This window comes from Thermobia domestica, chromosome 1, assembly GCF_964235325.1.
Source record: "Thermobia domestica chromosome 1, izTheDome1.hap1.1, whole genome shotgun sequence".
In the NCBI taxonomy this organism is placed as follows: domain Eukaryota; kingdom Metazoa; phylum Arthropoda; class Insecta; order Zygentoma; family Lepismatidae; genus Thermobia; species Thermobia domestica.
Genome location: NC_137454.1, coordinates 131,591,761 through 131,612,430, shown reverse-complemented (window position 1 = coordinate 131,612,430; position 20,670 = coordinate 131,591,761). Strand labels below are relative to the sequence as shown.

The following is a 20,670-nucleotide window of genomic DNA, read 5'->3' as shown; positions in this document are numbered from 1 at the left end:
TCTCAGTTTCTGTGAAATCTAGGAATTGAAAGTAACACGTATATAAACACTTCTCAAACAACTATTGAGAAAAAAAAACATTAAATTTAATGTAAAAAGTCGATTTTAAGCACTTCGTTTAGGGTATCAGAGCAATTTGTATATGTAATAATACGTATATGATACTCGTTTTTTTAATTTCTAAAAGGAAAAGGAACAAGTAAAAAATCGAAATTCTCACAAAGAGAATGAAAATGCGAGAATCATACAATAATTCTAATATATTCAAAGTTAATATTCTTAGTGACTTCCTAGTAACTAACGTAGAAACAAGCTGCAAAGTGCTCGTATCCAGGTAGTAGCTTCTAGACTGTTAAGTGCCTGGAGACATAAGTGGTATTCTAGTAGTGGTGGCATGTAGAAAGAAACCTGTGTTGAGAACGAATGCAGTAAATTGATACTTTGCAGAGAAGTCCTTTCAAATGAGGACAGTGTTACTTCCACTCCAATTGCTCTCACTTCGCATAAACGTTTTACAATTTCAGCATCAACTCTTGCCTATGAGTGGCTGAATGCAGTAGAAACAAGTAAATGCAATAGTTGGTGCAATTGTTACACCTGGGCAATTTAATTTGAAAACAATTAAATTAGCAATCATGCAGACTATAGTGGATGAGCAATAAACCCAGTAACTGGAGGACCCTATTATAATTAAGCAGATGCATTAATCCTATCTCTACTTCAGTAAAACAATGCCAATTTCCTTTACAAAGAAAACAAAATGTGTTGAGGAAAATTCGACTCAAATATATTGGTCTGCAAGGACTATTCAGTTACTCTGTGTAGATCTTCATAGGGACAATCCAGATATGGACGCGTATCCAAAATGACCATCTTGAGGTACTGAAAACATGAAAGAAATATAATCGTATGATGCAGATATAGTTAATCCAGGAATGCCTAAGTTGCACAAGTACTGAAGCATCACTGCCAAGGACGGAACAAAACGAGATCTCTCATCAGACACGAGATTTCAATACCTTGGTTTGTAAACTCTCTTCGGGTAAAATCATTAATGGGAAAGAAAACGATGGCGAATTCAGAGATGCCTTTTGTTTCTGAATAATTCCTATGAAATATTTATAACTATTTAAAGTGAAGAGTAAATAGATAGTTTATGGTAATCCTTGTAACATCTCCATTAACACTAACATTACAGCTTTCACTGAAGGTATACTTATGGACATTTGAACACACATAACCAAACTATAACACAAATTAACTATTACAATTCTTGTACTATCGCGTAGGAATTTCATGACTACACGTCTACAGAAATTATTGCTATTATTGTTATTATTATTATTATTTGTTATACACTATGTGTCTCATGGCTGGTATAGGCTAAGATTTCACAATGAATTCATGAAACTAAGCTTCTGCTTTCTAGTTTAGACATACGAGGTGTGCTCAAAAAATATCGAACCTTTGGTCGACAAAAATACATTTATTGATTTGGAAATCTGAAACATTAATCCCTTCAAAGTAGTCTCCTTGGTAATGCTCTCACTTCTCCCAGTGCTCCCTCCATTATTAGAAACAATTCTGGAACGCAATATAGCTGATCAGGTTTTTTTTTTTTTTGTCGTTTTATGAAAACTAAAATTCGAGGACTGCTCTCTACACGTCGTCTTCACTCGTTAGCCAATTGCCAGCGACTGACGCTTCCTGCGGAGGGGAAAAAACGACTGCGCGACTGCGCATGTGTCCCCTCTATGTCCACACTCAAGAAAGTCTAACATGCTTCATTGGTTTACGCGAGAAAAAAAAAATAAGGTTTGATACTTTTTGAACACACCACGTATTACGTAATATCCATTAGTTCATATTAATGAAATAGCAATTAAATCAAGGATTGAAGCAAAGGTTTCTCCCTCAAATATTAGTAAACATCTTTTCTAAACAACCCGTGATACCTTTTGAAAGTAAAAGGCAGTTATTCATTTACTTTGCTTTTCCGTCGATCTGTCACTCACTAGCTGTATATATATATATATATATATATATATATATATATATATATATATATATATATATATATATATATATATAGATAGATAGATAGATAGATAGATAGATAGATAGATAGATAGATAGATATATCGAAAAGAAAAAGAAGTAGTGGCAAATGGATTACAGATTTGGAATCGTTACCTTCGTGGCCTATCTATTAATCCGTATATTTAACTTCTTGAATGGACTTCGGATTCAGAATGCGCTCACTCCATTACTCCGGTTGTATTTAATGCCAATGGCAGCGATTTGACTTTAAAAGTGGGGGGAAGACGACATAATCTGAATATTTGTATATCAATGTTAGTTTTCCTAGTTGTTTCTAATACTTCGTTAGACGAAAAGTTGTATAACTAATAAGATACTATCTTTTCAGTTAAAATACCGTATGTCGTTTTATGAAGTAAATTGACAAGAGCAACGCAAGTAGATACTAGCTCTTTGTACTCTTAAACAATAAAAGAGTAAGAAGAGATTTGATTTCTTGCTCATGACCACCTTAAAATTCTGTCTGGAAAATTGTGTGATCAGATTATTTAATAACAAATTTGCAAAACAAATAATTAGAAAGGATAATATTAATCATAGTAATAAATAATGAGGCTTGTTTTGCAAAAGTTATATTGAAACGGGGCATTAATGAACAACATATTTTTAATTCCACACATGCCATTAAATGTATGTTATTACTCTGAGAAAATGAAAGACAGTAAATACTACACGGATATGCTACGACATTTAAAGAAATACGGCAATTGCAATATTAATTGCTTTGAATTGGAATTACAACGCAATTCCTGTAGCTTTCTTAACTCCACGGGAAGATAAATAACCAATAGGTACTCACGCAACGCCAAACATTATATGGCACCATATTTTTCTATGAAGCAGTAATACATACAAAAACTTTACATTTCCAAATGAAACTACATACATTAAGAGGTCAGTTCAAAAAGTGTGGGGGGGGGGGCAACTGCCCCCTCTTGCTCTCCTAATCGCCGCCCTTGTTTAATGCAATGACCTATTATCTTTCTGTAAGTGTTTCCGTCCATCTGCATGTATGTAATCTCAATAACGGTAAGATCCATCCACTAATGAATTTTAGGCGTGGAATCAGGAATCTTGATTTACGCGGTCATTTTAAACACCACTACATATTTGAATATTATTCATGTACCTGCATGTTTTGTATGTAATGACTTTCTGCCCATCTGTTTGTAACTTTCTGTATCTCGAAAAATCATAAAGTACATCAAAAAAGACAACTCACATTCCAAATGAGACGCAGATGACACGTGGAGAAATATATTATGTAATATTAGAAGATGTGACACTATCTTTATCTTACATACATAGGATTTTAACTATTTTGTGATGTATTCATTACATTGAAGGTCTTGACTTTGATTTAAACTCAGCTTTTCATCATTCCTTCTCATAAGTCAGATCATGTTTTAACGTAATAGGTCAGGTTAGTGGATACGAATCTTTACTTATAGAAAAGCTTTACAGCTACCCATGGATAAAATTGTCAAGGATCTCCATGGTGGAGAAACATTTAATTCAACTAGCAACCAAAGATTTAGGTATGATTAAAAATGTAATTTATACAAGAACACTTTTTTTTTTTAGTTTAAGGTCCCACAATTGCACATCGAGGTTAAGGGAGACGGTGATGATGTGTTGGACAATAATGGAGGAATAATGAAAGTGGGAGGAAATAGGAGAACCTAAAGAAAACCCACACACATTCACAGTCTACCACAAAGTCCACTAGGTGGGAGCTGAGCTCGAAGCAGGAACCCCACGCACCAGAGTTGAGCACTCTACCACTAAGCCACTGCGATCCTAACAATACTTTTTAATCAATGCCTTACACAGGACAGGTTGTATTAAAAATTGTCAGAAGTATTAAGTACGGTTCAAAAATAACTACTGGATTTTTAGATACTCTGCAAACAGAATAATATATTCTATATTCTTTCACTGTACCAACCTCTAAGTCTAAGAATTAAAATAAACCCGCTTTTATGAGTAGAAAGGGTTTTATAGAAGATGAGCAGCTAGGGTTTCTTGAATATCTTGGTAGTTTAATCTTCCTTCCTTCTTTCTTCTTAATTCAACTAAATACGAGTGTTTGACGACCGTGAAATACAAATATTTATTACATTGCCATTTTACGAAACTAACGCTAAACTCACAGTTAGGCCTATATATGCTTATCGCATAGTATATTTCTCTGAAAAAAAAAGTACTAACATTGAAAGGATGGTGCAGTAGGGAATTATTATTTCGATTACCTATTTCTTTAATATAGTTAACGTCACATGTTTATTCTTTGCAATAAAATGGATTAGTTGTTCGTTTGAAGTTGAAAATATCTTTCAACAATAATACTACATGAGATACAAACCCGCAGCTTAACGTGGGATTCGAACCACGTGAACTCCCACTGAGTATCGAATCCAAGTCTCCCTCGCCACTAAGGTAGGTCTGGGCAGCGGCGTAAATCTGTCTTCAAAATTGGGGGGGGGGGACAAGTAAGACTGTTTCCTTTTCTTGTTTTTTGTTAAGCGATGCTCAAAATAATTGTGAAGTTGAAAAACAATCCAGTGGAGGATCAGGGAGCAGAGTTGTCTTCAACATTGGGAGGCGGGCAGATTTGAGGCTTATTCTGGGGGCACATCAATTTCATTTCACTTTCCTTTGTGGCAATCGGACACAAATCATCACATTTCTTCCCCAAAAAACACATTTCAAATCGGATTATTGGGAGGACAGTCCCCCTTAGTTCCAAGATTGGAGGGGATATGTCCCCCTCATCCCCCCGGGATTTGTGCCAGTGGGTCTGGGTATGCTCCAAGAGTGCGTATTAATGATATAACTATGAACAAGCTCTGTAGTGTATTTGGGAAAATGAGAAATGATCACAAAAATGGTAGTCAATATACAAACATCCCTTCCATAGCAAACAGAATGTGAATTCATAATTTCGTCTTACGTTCGTCAGCCAGTGTCTCAGGTCATTTGACTAGACACGTTGCACTTTTTGAGGGTTGGAAAAGTAGTGCACAACAACTGTCTATAAAGTTACTCTTGGAAACATACGAAGACGTACCAAATACCATATTCGTTGCAATATTTTTAGCAACACCACCAAATAGTAGGTAACACTGGCTTTCTTAACCTTGTTTGACACGCTTGTTTCGAGCTGCGAGCGAATGTGATAGTTCCTGGGAGTACTTTCCTGATGGACACTGACCTGCAGATTAAGGTGGAATCCGAACAACCGTAATCTGTTCAAATTTCAAGGGTCGTCCACAGTAATGAACCCGGGAACCCTCGAACAAAAAGGAGCAGAAATTACATATTTGTTGTATATCCACAAGCTGCTAAAGTAATTCACTTGAGTATTTGGATGTGAAAATATAATTTCTAAGTAAATTAGTTGGCAAGGAGATCCATTTTTGCTTCGGAAAAACTAATATGCTAAAACTAGTTTTCGCGAAAATGTGCAATATTTCAAATCTTTATCTTAATACCCATATATCTTATATATAAAAATGGAACACTGTTTAACAATCGTAAGTTTTCACGTTGATTTAGTAACTGGAGTGTATACCTCAGGTACATGTGATCCAGGGTTTAATTCCCGGCAGAAGAGCATTAAAAACTCGAATTTGTTTTATGAAAACGTAATACTTATTCGTGTTTCTTTTCATATGTTAACACAAATGGGATTCGAGATTGAACATGAAATATTTGTAAACTCAGTATATTATTTATTTCGTTCTTTAATATAACACCGAAGTTATAAGGGAAGGAAGTGTGTGTGTCTTCACCGGGAATCGAGCCCGAGGTTTCGCGCGCCGAAAGCCATATGACTTGGTGGACTTAGGTGTATGTAACTATAAATTGTATAAAGTTTAGAACAGCAGAAAAAGGCGATATGGGTGACTTCGAAGACCTCCGTGCCAAATGCTCAAGCCAAGATTTTTTTTATTTCTTTCATTCAAATGCGTATCCTAAGACGAAGAGGAAGTTAAACTTGTACGCCAAAAATTGAGAATCTTACGAGACTTTCATGTTAGGGAGATGGAATTCGGTGTATAAATTCTTTATTAAAAATAACTGCTTACGTGTCCCAGACTTTTTTTTTAAATCGTGCTTCTAAAGTTAATTAGGGGCTATTTCTATAATATATTAATTTCCCATTTTATATTCATAAAATGACCAAAATGAGGAAACTTTGAACCGTTTAAAATGATTTTTTAAATACCAGAATTAGCACTTGGGTCGATCTGCGTTTTTTATCAATTCACTTTCAATGAAAAAAATAATCGTAAGGGGAATTATTGTTTCCAATTCATTTTAAACTCTGGATCCACATCCCATATATTCTCGATGCTGAAAAGGGGCGCTTAACTTCAGTAAACAAACAAACAAAAATAATATCTTGGTTGCATAAGGTTACTATACGAATCCCATAAACATAGGTAAAATTATAAGGATAATTATTTTACAGGTGAAACGGGAATTTGTGCTGAAACTAATAAATTGCTTGTAGAAATAAAAACAATAATGCAATCTAAATTGAAATCCAATAACGATTTCAATTTGGGATAATTATTTCATTCAGCTAACTAGCTGCTGGCCATTGAACTGTTGTAACATGCAAGTATCTGAACGCGTGGTGAACAATGATTATGCTATTTTTAACATTCAACTGAATCTTGAACACAATACATCTATATGTGTACATGTCAAATTCTTGGAAGGTTTCATTACAGTAATATTCATATACATAATCTCGCGGCATAATGAAAATAATAAAATTATTGTTCTTGGTTCCTGATAAGCAATTTATAACACTAGTCAACAAATTTTAACTTTTTTCCTATAACATGACAGAAAACACCTCATATTAAAGGAACTTTTTTCCGCTGAATTCGAATATACATTCAGTTTTTCTCCATCACGTACAGTTCTTCCGCAACAGAGAGATTTTTGAAAAATTCCCTTAAAAATTTCCCTTTTTCGAGTATTTCATAACCCTAGCTCTTGTCCCCTTACGAATAATAAAAATTAAGCAAAAGAAACCTTGATTGATACTCAATAAACCCTACAAGTTTAAGAACAATCGCGTTATTATTTGTTGATTGATTGATTTTAGTTTAGCGTCCCTTTCAGCAGCGAGGCTATATGAGACGTGGACCTACTGATTAACGTGGAATCCGAACCACATGAGCTCCCGCCAGGAATCGCGTTATTATTTGTAGAGAACTAAAGATATTTATATGTCTATGCTTTGAGATCTGTTGATTTGGTGAAGAAAAACATTTGCTTCATCACTACAAACACATATAAAAAAAGAATACAATACAATTTACACGCATCACAATAACAATAAACAATAATACAAATATACACAAATGTCATGATAAAGCTATTAAAACTACCAGAATGTATGTAACTTCCATTGAGTTACACTACTTCCTTCTTTTGTAAGAAGTATTGTATTCTCTAACAAGATCCCAACAATAATTTTCAATCATTGAAGGATTCCATCGTCCTTGATACCTTTTCTTCATTGCCATTATGTCTTGGTGGAATCTATCCGCCTGTTCGTCGCTGACAGCACCTAGATTAGCAGGAAAGAAGCTAAGGTGAGCGTGTACAAAGTGGAGTTTTGAATAAATCCTACAAACTTTTTTTTTTTTTGGTAGCATGTCCAATGCTTTTTATGTTTATGGGATGTACTGATGACAAGCATTATGAAGTGAAGGACTGGGAACCTCGAGTGAATTACGTTGATGGAGAAATCAACGACAAATATGTTCCTTTGTGGTAGATCCTATTAAGATACTACTGCCACCACTTCATATAAAGTTAGGACTTATGAAGGACTTTGTCAAAGCCATGGACACAACTGGTAAAGATTTTAAGTATTTGCGACATGAGTTTCCTAACCTGAGTGATGCTAAGATTTCAGCGGGATTGTTTGTTGGACCCGAGATTAGGAAACTCATGCTTGATTGTAGCTTAGATAGCAAGTTAAACAGTGCCAAACTAGCTGCCTGGACAACATTTGAGTGTGTTGTGCGCAAATTTCTGGGCAATAACAAAGCGGAGAATTACAGTAAAAATGTACAGAACATGCTACAGAAATACAAAGATTTGGGTTGTACAATGTCCATTTTTTACATTATCACTTTAGCTTCTTTCCTGCTAATCTACGACGAATAGGAGGAAAGATTCCACCAAGACATAATGGCAATGAAGAAAAGGTATCAAGAACGATGGAATCCTTCAATGATTGGGGATTATTGTGGGGATCTTGTTAGAGAATACAATACTTCTTACAAAAGAAGGAAGTAGTGTAACTCAATAGAAGTTTCATACATTCTGGTAGTTTTAATAGCTTTATCATGACATTTGTGTATATTTGTATTATTGTTGATTGTTATTGTGATGCGTGTAAATTGTATTGTATCCTTTTTTATATGTGTTTGTAGTGATGAAGAAAATGTTTTTTTTTTCACCAAATCAAAGATCTCAAAGCATAGAAATATAAATATCTTTATTTCTCTAGAAATAATAACGCGATTGTTCTTAAACTTGGAGGGTTTTTTGAGTATATCCATCAAGGTTACTTTGGTTTAATTTTTATGTTATTATCCGTAAGGGGACAAGAGATAGGGTTATGAAATACGTAAAAAACGGAAAATATTTGAGGGAATTTTTGAAAAATCCCTCCGCCGCTGGAAAACTGTACGTAATGGAGAAATATTGAATGCATATTCGAATTAATCGCACATAGTTCCTTCAAGATCAGGTGTTTTCTCTTATGTTGCAAAAACCTTATTAACAAGTGTAATTTGTCATTATTATCCTCCTTACACTCAGCCACTAATTTCAGTCATATTTAGTCATAACATACACTTAATTTAGGAGAAAAAACTCCGCATATAGACTAAATGATTCATTATTATTTGTTTTATTTGTGTTTTATCTTCATTTCGACTATTAGGTTTTAAAATCAATGATACTCAGATTTTTGTGGTACATCTTTTGGGAAACACTGGTTTACCATAATTTGATCGATCATTTTCTGCTTTAACTGTGTGAACTTCGTGATCAGAGAGTTTTTATTTCGATCATATTTTAGTAAGGGATATGGGTATGAGAAAAAAGTTACCATTGCATTTAGAAGATGTCGGGCTTGACTTGGAATTTTGTTAATAAATATATAAATGCAAAAATTTGTAGAAAATTTCAAGTTCCTACGCCAAAATGTATCGAAGATGGTATGTAAATGGTGAAAAAACGATTTAAATTCTCCTTTCCTTCTTACGCATCGAATTTGGCAAAACCCCGTTTTATTCAGAGCTTAACCTTTAAGAAATTTTTTACGAAACTTCAAGTTCCTGTGCTCAAAACTTTTGGAAATCGGTTGAATGTTGAAAAAAAAAAGTTCACACTTCTTTTTCCTCCTTAAAGGTAGTATTTTTCGCAAACCACTATCTTATCTACAGCATAGGGTTTCCGGAGAATATTTGTAAAAGTGTTTGCGAATTACAGGTGGATGAGGGGCAAATCCCCCCTCTGAAGAATTGGATGTCTCCCATAAGTGTTGAACTTCCCCATATTAATTTTCTCGGATATGCACCTTATTCCTGCTGTACAATGTCACACTGCCAATATTTAAAGATTTCGGAGATCTGGTGATGGGCGAATCAATGGATTAAACTTTCGTTTCTTACCCTCCCTTAGGGATCCAATTTTGGAATGTCAAAACGTTGGCGTTACTGGACGTTAGCGGCAGAACGAAAAGAGAAAAACAGTTTTTCTAGATCAGTTGCTGTACACAGCGTACAACATGCACCAAAAACATGAAGATGTCTTCCATTCACATACACCATAATTTACACAATGTTAGAGGGTATTCTCAGTATACAGACACATATTACAGCCGGGAGGAAAAATTAACTTTTCAAGGTAAGTACACGAGTAGAACGTACATATAGCCAGGCACATGCGCAGAAATTTATTTCAACAGAGGTCCAAAACTTTTCGGGAGTTTCAAACTCAATATGAGGATAAATCATACTAAAGTTTATAAAACCATCCCTAAAATTAGACTAAATTTTCAGAAAAAAAATGGATTTCGGAGCGGGAGTTAACATTCCTTTCATATTCGTGTGTACGCCCCTGAATATTATTATTTATTATTTATTATTTATTATTATTACCTATAACAGGGGTTTCCCCCCAATTACAATAGGTGTACAAGCATATGTTTCAAAATATTATTACAAAAGAAAAAAACAGAAAAGAAAAAGAAGACGTCATATATAAGTACCTATTCCAGTATTAACTACAGTAATCAAGAGAATATTGCAATATGCATAGTTATACAAACATTTTTCTACAATACATAACGCTTTTACAATTTATACTTACAAATAATTTACTATCAATTTCATTTCCGCCTTGCTTCTATAACTGAAACTTCTTACTTGCACTCCAGCAAATTTTAAATATATTTACCTAGATACGTATCAAAAATAAAAAGAAATTCTTTATGCAATATTAACAACAAGTAAAATCTAAACTACTTCTTTAATTTTTGATACATATACTTTAAATGATAAAGAAAAATCAATATTTGAGTTACGTTGTACCAATTCATTATGTTTTTACTAAGCCTTATGACAGGTGAAAATTGGTGAAAATTAGAGCGTGAAATACCATAATAAAAGGGTAACCTAATACGCAATACATCTTTCTTCACATTAAAACAAAGTGAACCCAGAAAGTCGGGATTATTAATAACACAATTAACAATTTTATACAAAAAGATATGTTGACTTATTTCTCTTCTGGTATATAACGAAGTTAAAACAAATTCTTCGAGTAAAGATTTATAAGAAATCCTTTCAAAATATGAGGATTTATTGTATTTTTATAATAAAGAAATCGTAGAAACTTATTTTGTACACGTTCAATTTTCTCTATATTCTTTCTACTGTAAGGAAACCATATCAGGCTAGCATATTCTAACTTACTTCTTATACGACTATTAAATAAATTAGTCAAAGCAAATGCAATTTTCATCACCTGAGTATTTCTAAACATAAATCCAAGTAATTTGAAAGCCTCATTACAAATTTTGTTAATATGAAATTCAAAGGCTAATTTATCATCCAATATGACCCCACGATCTTTTACAACATTACATCTTTTTAAACTTTTTCCAGACAATTGATAATCGTAACATAATGCTTTTCTCTTTCTAGAAAAAGGAATAACACAACATTTATTTGAGTTAAAATAAGCTTATTGTCTATTATATTTGTATGCCTTTGATAAATCAGAATTTAATTCATTGCAGTCAGTGAGTGTTTTTGTCTCTTTAAATAATTTGACATCATCACCAAATAACAAACACCTGGAATATTTGAAGATATCTAGTAAGTCATTAATGAATAATAAAAAAATAAAGATCCCAAATTGGAACCTTGTGGTACCCCAGAATTTACCTTATATATGTAAGAATTTGTATGTCTATATGTTACGAATTGTTGTCGATCACTCAGATAAGAAGAAATCAGTTTTTAAAAAATATCACAAAAACCAAATTTAGACAATTTATTTAGAATAATATCATGATCCAGAGTATCAAAAGCTTTTGAAAAATCCAAATAAACTGTGTCAACCATGTTTCCATTATTAAAGGAATTAAATATATATTGAACAAAGTTAACCAAATTTGTTACAGTGGATTTTCCTAGACAAAAACCATGTTGATTAATAGATATATATGGTTTAACATGATTATATATTCTTCTGTATAATATATTTTCAAGTATTTTTGATGGGGCTGAAATAACCGAAATGGGTCTGTAATTTTCTATCTCTAAAGGATTACCTGATTTATGGATTGGACAAACTCTTGAATTTTTCCAGAGCTTAGGATATATTTGTGTTTTTAAAATTAAATTATAAATATGACATACCGGAACTTTCAACACTGAACAGCAACCTTTAAAAGTGTACGCTGGAATCAAGTCAGGTCCACTAGATTTTGAGGGTTTTAATTTTTTTACAGCTTCATTGTATTCCGAATCAGTAATTGGATATAGAGAAAGACATTGAGAAACTATCGTGTCAACTGAATCAAATTTACTATATGTGCAAGGAGAAGGAGAATACACACTTTTAAAGTAATCTGTAAAGGCATTAGATATCGATTCATTTGACATCAATACTTCATTTTTTATAGTCATACAGCAATTTGACTTTTTTATTTTTTAATTTTTTTATAAATGCCCAAAGTGGTTTTGTATCTTTAACAAGAGTAGACTCTATTTGAGCGATATATAATTTATATGATGAATCAATCATACTTTTTAATTTCCTTCTCAATTCAACAAATTTATTATAATAATAAACGAGTATTTCTGCCGTTTTCTACAAAATTCTTTTTCCTTTATACATTTAATGATTGAGGAAGAAAACCAGGGAGGATAACAATGTCTTGCATTTACCACCTTCTTAGGCACGTTCTTATTAATAATATTGTTAACAATGTCGTAAAATTTGTTTAATGCACTCTCAGGATTATAACTCATTACTACTACATCCCAATTTTCATCTCTTAAGGAAGTATAAATATTAACAAAGTCAGCTTTGCTATAATTAAACATTGTCACCTGACTGTTTTGTGTAAGTTATTTTTCCTGATACCGTACTAATATTTGTATTAGAAAAGATGGATGATGATCATCCTCTTTTAATAGTGCACAAGCATTTTTAGCAATACTACAATTTGTACTTTGATTAACAGAAACCAGGTCCAATGTTCTTCCATTTTTATTTTTAATATCATTTACCAATTTTACATACAATTTAGTATTAATACCCCTCACATTTTGGTAATAAATATTTATCCCAAAAGCCATTATGTTGAAAATAGTAATCTATTACAAAGCTTGTACATCATCTAATGGTCTAAGAATTAAAACGTTTCTATCATCTTGACTTTTTTGAATTTGATATTTCCCGTCTGATCAATCCATAAATATGCGTAATGTTTCTCATTTTTCTTTTCTTTGCCTGACCAAAAATACGCTTTCTATAGGAGGTAAGAGATTGATTTACATATATAGTTTCACTCATAGTATAACCCAAATGTGTTGTGTTCAGATTTCTTTTCACTTTTCTCCTCTGTAAAAACTTTTCCTTAACCGAACGTCGCACAAACTTAACTACGATTCCACTAAATTTTTGATGAGGTAATTTTTTCATTCTATGACATGTATCTACCATATCTTCACTAACATTAACATCTAAAGCACGCCCTAAATTTTTTACTACATCAAGGGTATTTTCATTTGTACTCTCCGGCACACCAAATATTTCAAGTGTATTACGCCTTCCGTATTGATCTAGAGCATCTAGATCCATTTTAACCTCTTGAAGTTCTTTTTTTAGGTTTATATTCTCCTGATTTAAACGTTCAATTTCAGCTAGGCATTCACTGATTTTTTTCATCCTGTTTTTTTTATATGTTCCAAACTTTCATCCAGTTTTTCGTGAACCAGGTCGAGAGATTTTCCCAGCTCACGTTCAGTCTCAGTTTGCGATTTACTTAATTTTGCAATTTCTTTTTTAGTTCCTTAGTCAGATTTAATACGTCTGCAAGAGTTGGCGATTCTGACTGAACAGTTGACTCCAATTGCATGCTGCTTCTACGAGATTTTTTACACTTATTGCAACGCCAAGACTCTCCCATGGATTTTAGATATTCAAGATCAGTTTCAACTAACTGAGCACACTTTAAATGACATAATTTTGCACAGTCACAGCATTGTGCCTTAATTTCCTGCCGCGATACAGGTTTATCGCAGTCCAAGCACAGACTCATTTTAATACTTCGACATCTCGAATGATCGGTATTCGCTCCTACAGGTTTGAGTTTGTAACTAGCAACACTGTTTGTTTACCTTTCAAAACGATATATTTGATGCCACTAACATTTATGTTTTGAGCACGTATGCACGCAATAACGCAAAGGAATAAGTTCAAATTAGTGTACAGTACTCACCATTATATAAACAAAGTAACTTGTAGCACAAATTGCAAAACAAACAGTAAAAATTATCCAAAATACGGAGCACAACACAACCGTCACTCTGACATTTCTTCTTCTTTCTCTTCTATTATAATATATCCTATTATCTGATGTAAAAGTGAGAAGCTAGTACTGAGACTATAAATACGTATTATATTATCTATATTTTAATTATTGTATTAAGATTAGCAATTCGGTAAGTAGCTGAGATCTAGATTTTATACATTGTATTTTGTTTGGTAGCTTTCACTGATATAGGTCTACCAGTACTGATTGAACTGTGTTCAGTACAGTACAGTTCAATCAGTACTGTAAAACATGGTAGTAAATTGAAGTTACATTGGAGGCTAATTCTGACTTTGCTTTTTATAGGGGGAAAAACAACTATTTGGTAAGGCCTAATTATTGTGTAACCGTCGAGATTGTATACACTTTCTCCAACTGAACGACCAAAAATGTCCTTTCTCAGCTTCACGAATAAGGAACTCTGCATCACGCACTGACAAAACTATGGTGTAGAAAATATCAAATTCCACCAGACTACTATAAACTAACTCGTAAGACGTGATTCTCATTGGTCTCATGAGGGTTGCCACGAAATATTTTCTTAAATTGTCACAGATGTTTTCTCTCTTACGAGAGTGAGCGCCCGCCTTTAATCACATGAATGTCATTTCAAGCAGCGAGTCATTTAAGGAGGCCAGAGAGCTCCTCTTCAGTTTAAAAAATACTGTTTTTTTAAATGTATATTAATGTATTAATAAAAAGCATGAAACTCTTGTGCCGGTAGGCAATCTTGTTCTCGCTTGCAAACTCTGAAATAACGGTACTGATTTCAAAACAGCATACTAATCGGGAATAAGAAATTACACTATAAACAAGGTGAAATATTTAGTATGATTAACATTACAATAAGGTTAAATATAATCTATTAAGACTATCCATGGCTTTGGATTGATTATTTTAACAAAAGAAACACTGACCAAAGCTTAAAACCCACTTTATTTTAAATTATAATTTGTAACGGTTTCGGATATTTAACATCCTTCCTTCAGAAAGTATCGACAACAAATGAAGAAGAATATTTTAAATATCCGAAACCGTTACAAATTATAATTTAAAATAAAATGGGTTTTAAGCTTTGGTCAGTGTTTCTTTTGTTAAAATAATCTATTAGATAAAAATTAGAATTTTCAGATAATTAAAATGTACACTTCATAACCACACAGAAGCTAGTTTGTGCACAGAGAACACTTGTAAAATAATAAGTAATTATCTGGAGTATTATTATCACTATAGGCCTATTTCATCATTATTAAGCATCTGGAAATTATAGTTAGGCGATAATGTACTTTTATTACCACTACAAGCTTAATCTCTTGATATAAAACCATGAATTTTGATATTAGGTTCTATTTAGTAGTACTCATAGGATAATTATGTTATTGAGTTGTATTATGGATGCTATTGAATTTAATATTATGTATTGAATGTATTGAAGTATGTATATTATGTATATATTATGAATTGAATTTAATATGGATGTATATGGAATTTAATATTGTGTGTGTGAGAGAAGGAATTTGAACTGTTGGGATAGATTAAGAAACTTAGTTGGGTAGATATTCCTTAATCTATGTTATTGGTTTACATTTATTGTCCTTTTCAGCATAGAGGTCACACCACAGTGGTGTAGGCAGGCCAATAATTGCCATGTCGAAAGGAGTGCGTGAATGCATACACCCACATATTATACGTACGTATATAATCCTGGCGCAAGGTCGTCATTGCAACTGGAAATATGTGTCTGACGCCTGGTATTTTTAATATTAGTATTTCCGATTTGTACCTCCTAATCAAAGATTATGAAGATAAAACAGATTTAAACCGAGACATAATAGTGATAACAATAATAACATAAAATATCGCAACTTGGAGCTGACGAAAGACTACTGCTTCCAAGAAGAAACAAGTGCAAAGTAGAGCATGTGTTCCCAACAACATTATTTCTGTCATTCTAGATCAGTTATTGCTTTCTTCTAATTCAAATAGCTAATTTGTACACTGTGTTGGTTAAACTGAAAAGAAACATAATTTGATACCACGAAGCCCCAAACACCTTAAGCTAATCAGTTAAAGATTTTACGATAATCACCGCATCGTGAATCCATTTGTACTGTTGATTTCTTCGACTTCTTTCAATAAAGAAAATACTTAATTGTTTTAACTATGTATAGTGAAAGCGACACTACCAAAATCATCTTATTTTCTGCGTTAAGTACGAGCCAGCGTCGAATATTATTTAAACACTGAAGATAGAAGGTTCCAGTTTCTACAGGGAATCAAACTTGAAATAACGCACAACTAACATACGCAGACTAACAATTCGCCTTAGTAGCATCTTCATCTTATCATTATTAGGCCTATGTAATTAACAAATATTCGGATACAGTTTACGATACCAATTTACACCGGAATTATTAGCACTCAACAACAATAATAATTGAAAAGTCTTCCAGAATCTACATTTAAAAATGCCATCCCTACATTTTCCTAGTATAACTTAGGAAAATCCTGGAAATATCTCAATGAATATGGTCGGCCACGGGATTCTAACCCGGTTCCTCTTAATAGCGTATCAAGAGCGTTAACCATCTGGAAAGGACCGTTTAAAGTTTTTGTGAACGAAATGGAAATAAATTTCTTAACACTGCGTTGGTCGCGCCCTCCACCTTTACGTGAGTGGTCGCGCGTTCTACTATTGTAGAACATCAGTATTTTTCTATAGCAATATGATTTTTAGCAATATTCGGTCTTGGGTATGTTAGTTATGGTATTATACACGTTTTAAAATATTTTAAAATTATTTTGTTTGATTAATACAAGAACATTGACAGAAATAAACATTTGATATATCGTATTTAATATATGACAATGTTGAACTGAAAATCGAGCAAGTGTTTCGGTATAAGTGTTCATATAACAGCATAAATCTTTTTTATTATACATCGTACAGGTAGAATGATTTGATGTACTCTTTTTGAATGACTGCCTACTCCAAGCAATCGTCACACACGCTTTTCTGCTGGTCTGGGCACACAAATCTCTGGCATTTTCCAAACGTTTTTACTTGTTGACTTGTTGCGAGAATGGCAACAAAAGACACATTTTCCAAACCCAGAATCTCTGTCTTATGGTAATGGAACACCTTCATTGAAGCCAATCCGAAGTCTTCCTCTACGTCGAAGCTCGTTTGGCAAGGATTCCATGGCTAAACGTTGGGTTATTGCTGGTTTTATAAACCTAGATCAAAACCTATATCATGGGGGAAAAGAGCATTTACACCAGCTACGCTTCTTCCTCAATTCATCATCAACTAGGCATGAAAAAAAGATGCCTTGCGGGCCAAGCCTATGAAAAGCTGGTACTATATTGAAATTGCGAGTTCGTGGGTTTCTTGGCACTATGTGATCTAAATACCAGCGTGAAGGTTCTACGTTCTTCTCTCTACCGATATAAAACGCACGAGTATCGAGAGAAGGTGGTGCAGCAAGATCCATGACTTCAATACTGGCTTGCACTGGTATGTTTCCTTCTTCTTCTTCTTCTTCCGGTATATTGCTCGTACATCTTCGGTATCACTGCACTCAACTTTTTCTTCATCAAAATCTTCCTAGAGCTCCTACATGTCTTCAATCCCAAATGCACTTTCACAGTCACTTTCTGCCTCTACTAACTAAAGACGCACTTGTTCTCTGTCATACACTGACATGTCATATATTACAAACACGTATTCCACAAAAATAACGTGAAAATGTAAAACGAAATAAATCACTAATACGAAACAAACTTGTACGCCAATAGTCGCGCGATCTACAATAGTAGAACACTTATGAAACCATAGAACAAATCTGAGCAGGTGCAAGAACAAGCGCTGAAAATTGTCTCGAAGGTACAGAAGATTTTCGGAGAAAGGTACATAACCGCTTAAGCTCGAGCGTGTTGCCAACTGCTCAGGATTCTAAAAATAAAACACCTGTTCTACAATAGTAGAACGCGCGACCACTGCAGTGTGTAATTCAGAAACTGAAAAAAACTGTTTCTCTGAATTCTCGCAGTTTCAAAACTTTAGATTTTTTCCTGTCTTACTGAGATTTGTACCGAACTGAAAGTGAATATTGGCGTCTTGTATTCACATTACTTAGTGACATCGACATCTACGCATGAAACCAAGTACCAAAGATTGAACGGCAAATCAAATTCTATGTGAGCTTATTGCTTTGTTTCTAATAAAATGATTCACCGTATTTTCGATCACACCTTTTATACATATAAATCGAGTTTACATTCACGACGTTCAGTAATAAATACTATTATGGGGTATCTCAGATCCCAGATAACTCACATTATAAAACGTCATATTATCTGTTTTTGTTCTTAATAACACAAAACACAATGATAGTTCATGCCAAACTATGAGGATAAACCTGTATCATCTACTCTATTAAACACTTGGCCCCCGCGTAGCGTAGTCGCTAACGCTCTCGCCTTCGGTGCGAGCGGTCCCGGGTTCGATTCCCGGTGGGGGCACTCGGTCGAAAAAGTGTAAAACGCTTTTTCAGGCCAGCCACCCTGAATGAGGTTTTCCTGGGTTTTCCTCATTCACACCAGCCAAATGCCGGGGTGGCACCTAACTTATAGGTCCCAGGCCGCTTCCTTCCTTCCCCAATCCTTTTTTCCTTCCTTTTCCCCGGATTGTGTGCTCTCCGAGGGACGTCATCCCTCAAAACGTGAAGGGCTAAATGGTCTTAGATGCCGAAAGCCCAGAAATCTAAATCTATTGAACACTTTTAAATTTAGAGAGGAACATATGACGACTGCAGTCTGATGGACTCCACTAGATTAGTTAAGGCTTAATAAAATAAAATTGTAACAAAACTATGAGGAAATTACGTCACAAGAATTACTGTGAGTTATAATAGAAGCAAATTATAGAATGTAAACTAAGGAGTTTATTACATACTGTATGTATTAAGTTAATTAAAAACTTCTCTGTGATATACAATAAATAGCAAAGTAATCTGATGCTAATTAGGAATATTTTAACATTATTCCCTTCATAATTAGAAGATGAAGAAAAAGAAACTGGCTTCCCTTTGTTCATTAACATGCAATGTTTTTCTTTTCCTCGAAAGTAGACTGACTTATTGAGGAAACAAGAACCGTAAGATTACCATTCAAACAAAAGCGCTCTGTTTTCGCTAAGTGAAACTTCAATTTAACAAATTTTGAAAGGAATTCTTAAAATAAGCAAAGAAAACATGTGTTTTACTAAGGCTTCACTTCTTTCCTTATTCAGCGTGTTTTTCACGCAATAGTATTGTTTTTGTACCTTATTCCATTCTTTAATAAATTTCAATTGTTTACTCTTTCTTTGCCTTTCTTCAATAAAAAAGAACTAAGAACTTGTGGTCTTTTCTCAGTATGATTAATTAAATTGTCTAAAGTTTGTTAGCATATGTCTTAATTATAATTAATTTAAAAACAGTGGAACCACGTAGTTTATATTTAATTTTAATTCTTTTCAAAACCCCGTTCGACTTTTGAATTGTTCGAAGTCCCAATCAGGATTTGCATAAGGAGCATAATTTGTTCTCTTTATATACATATAATCTCCCATTTTGTTTATTATAACTACCAACATAAAAACAAAAGTGAAAGTTTTTCTATGTGCTTAAATGCATATACGTACCTGTACAAGTAAGCATTTAATTAAAACTAAAGCTTTGAATAAGATGGAATACTGCAAAATTCCAAAGCCTGACACTTACGAAACTCGATCATTTGTGGTACTGTTCGAAATAATTCCTTGGGGACTCTGCACACATACCGTCAAAACTATCGTTCGTAAAATATCAAATTTCACCAGACTTCTATAAACTAAGACGTAATTCTGATGGGTTGCATCAGGGTTGCCACGAAATCTCTTAAATTGCCATAAGTGTTTTGTTTCTTCCGAGACTAAGCACGCAAAGTTCAGGTGGTCATTTGAGAAAGCCATGGAGCCATTGCACCCTGATTTTGAAAAATACTTGCTTTTTAAATGTATATTAATATATTCATACAAACGTGAAACTTATATCGATTGACAATCTTGCTCCACTTTTACAAAATATCAAATGACGCTACTGAATTCAAGACATCATAATAATCGGGAATTTTAAAACAAAGTACACTATAAATAAGGTGAAATGTTTGTTACAGTCTATTAGATAAAAATTAGAATTTTTAGATAATTAAAATGTACACTTCATAACCATACAGAGGCTAGTTCGTGCGCAGTGAACATTTCTAGAATAATAAATAATTATCTGGAGTATATCGTCGCATGAGAACCAGAGGAACGTAACTTCATTTTCATAGATTTACAGGCGAAAGGACAAAAATATTATTTTCTTAGAAAGATGTATTTTTAATAAGAT

At 33.5% G+C, this 20,670-nt stretch overlaps 1 protein-coding gene and 1 non-coding gene across 2 annotated transcripts in view; one reads left to right on the top strand and one right to left on the bottom strand.

The window, feature by feature from the left end:
• LOC145689292 (alpha-1A adrenergic receptor-like) overlaps positions 1–20,670 on the bottom strand; it is a 476,445-nt gene that overhangs the window by 327,355 nt on the left and 128,420 nt on the right. The window lies entirely within an intron of this gene.
• TRNAR-UCG (transfer RNA arginine (anticodon UCG)) lies at positions 18,704–18,778 on the top strand. Its single transcript has one exon. It is a non-coding gene; the product is annotated as a tRNA-Arg (tRNA).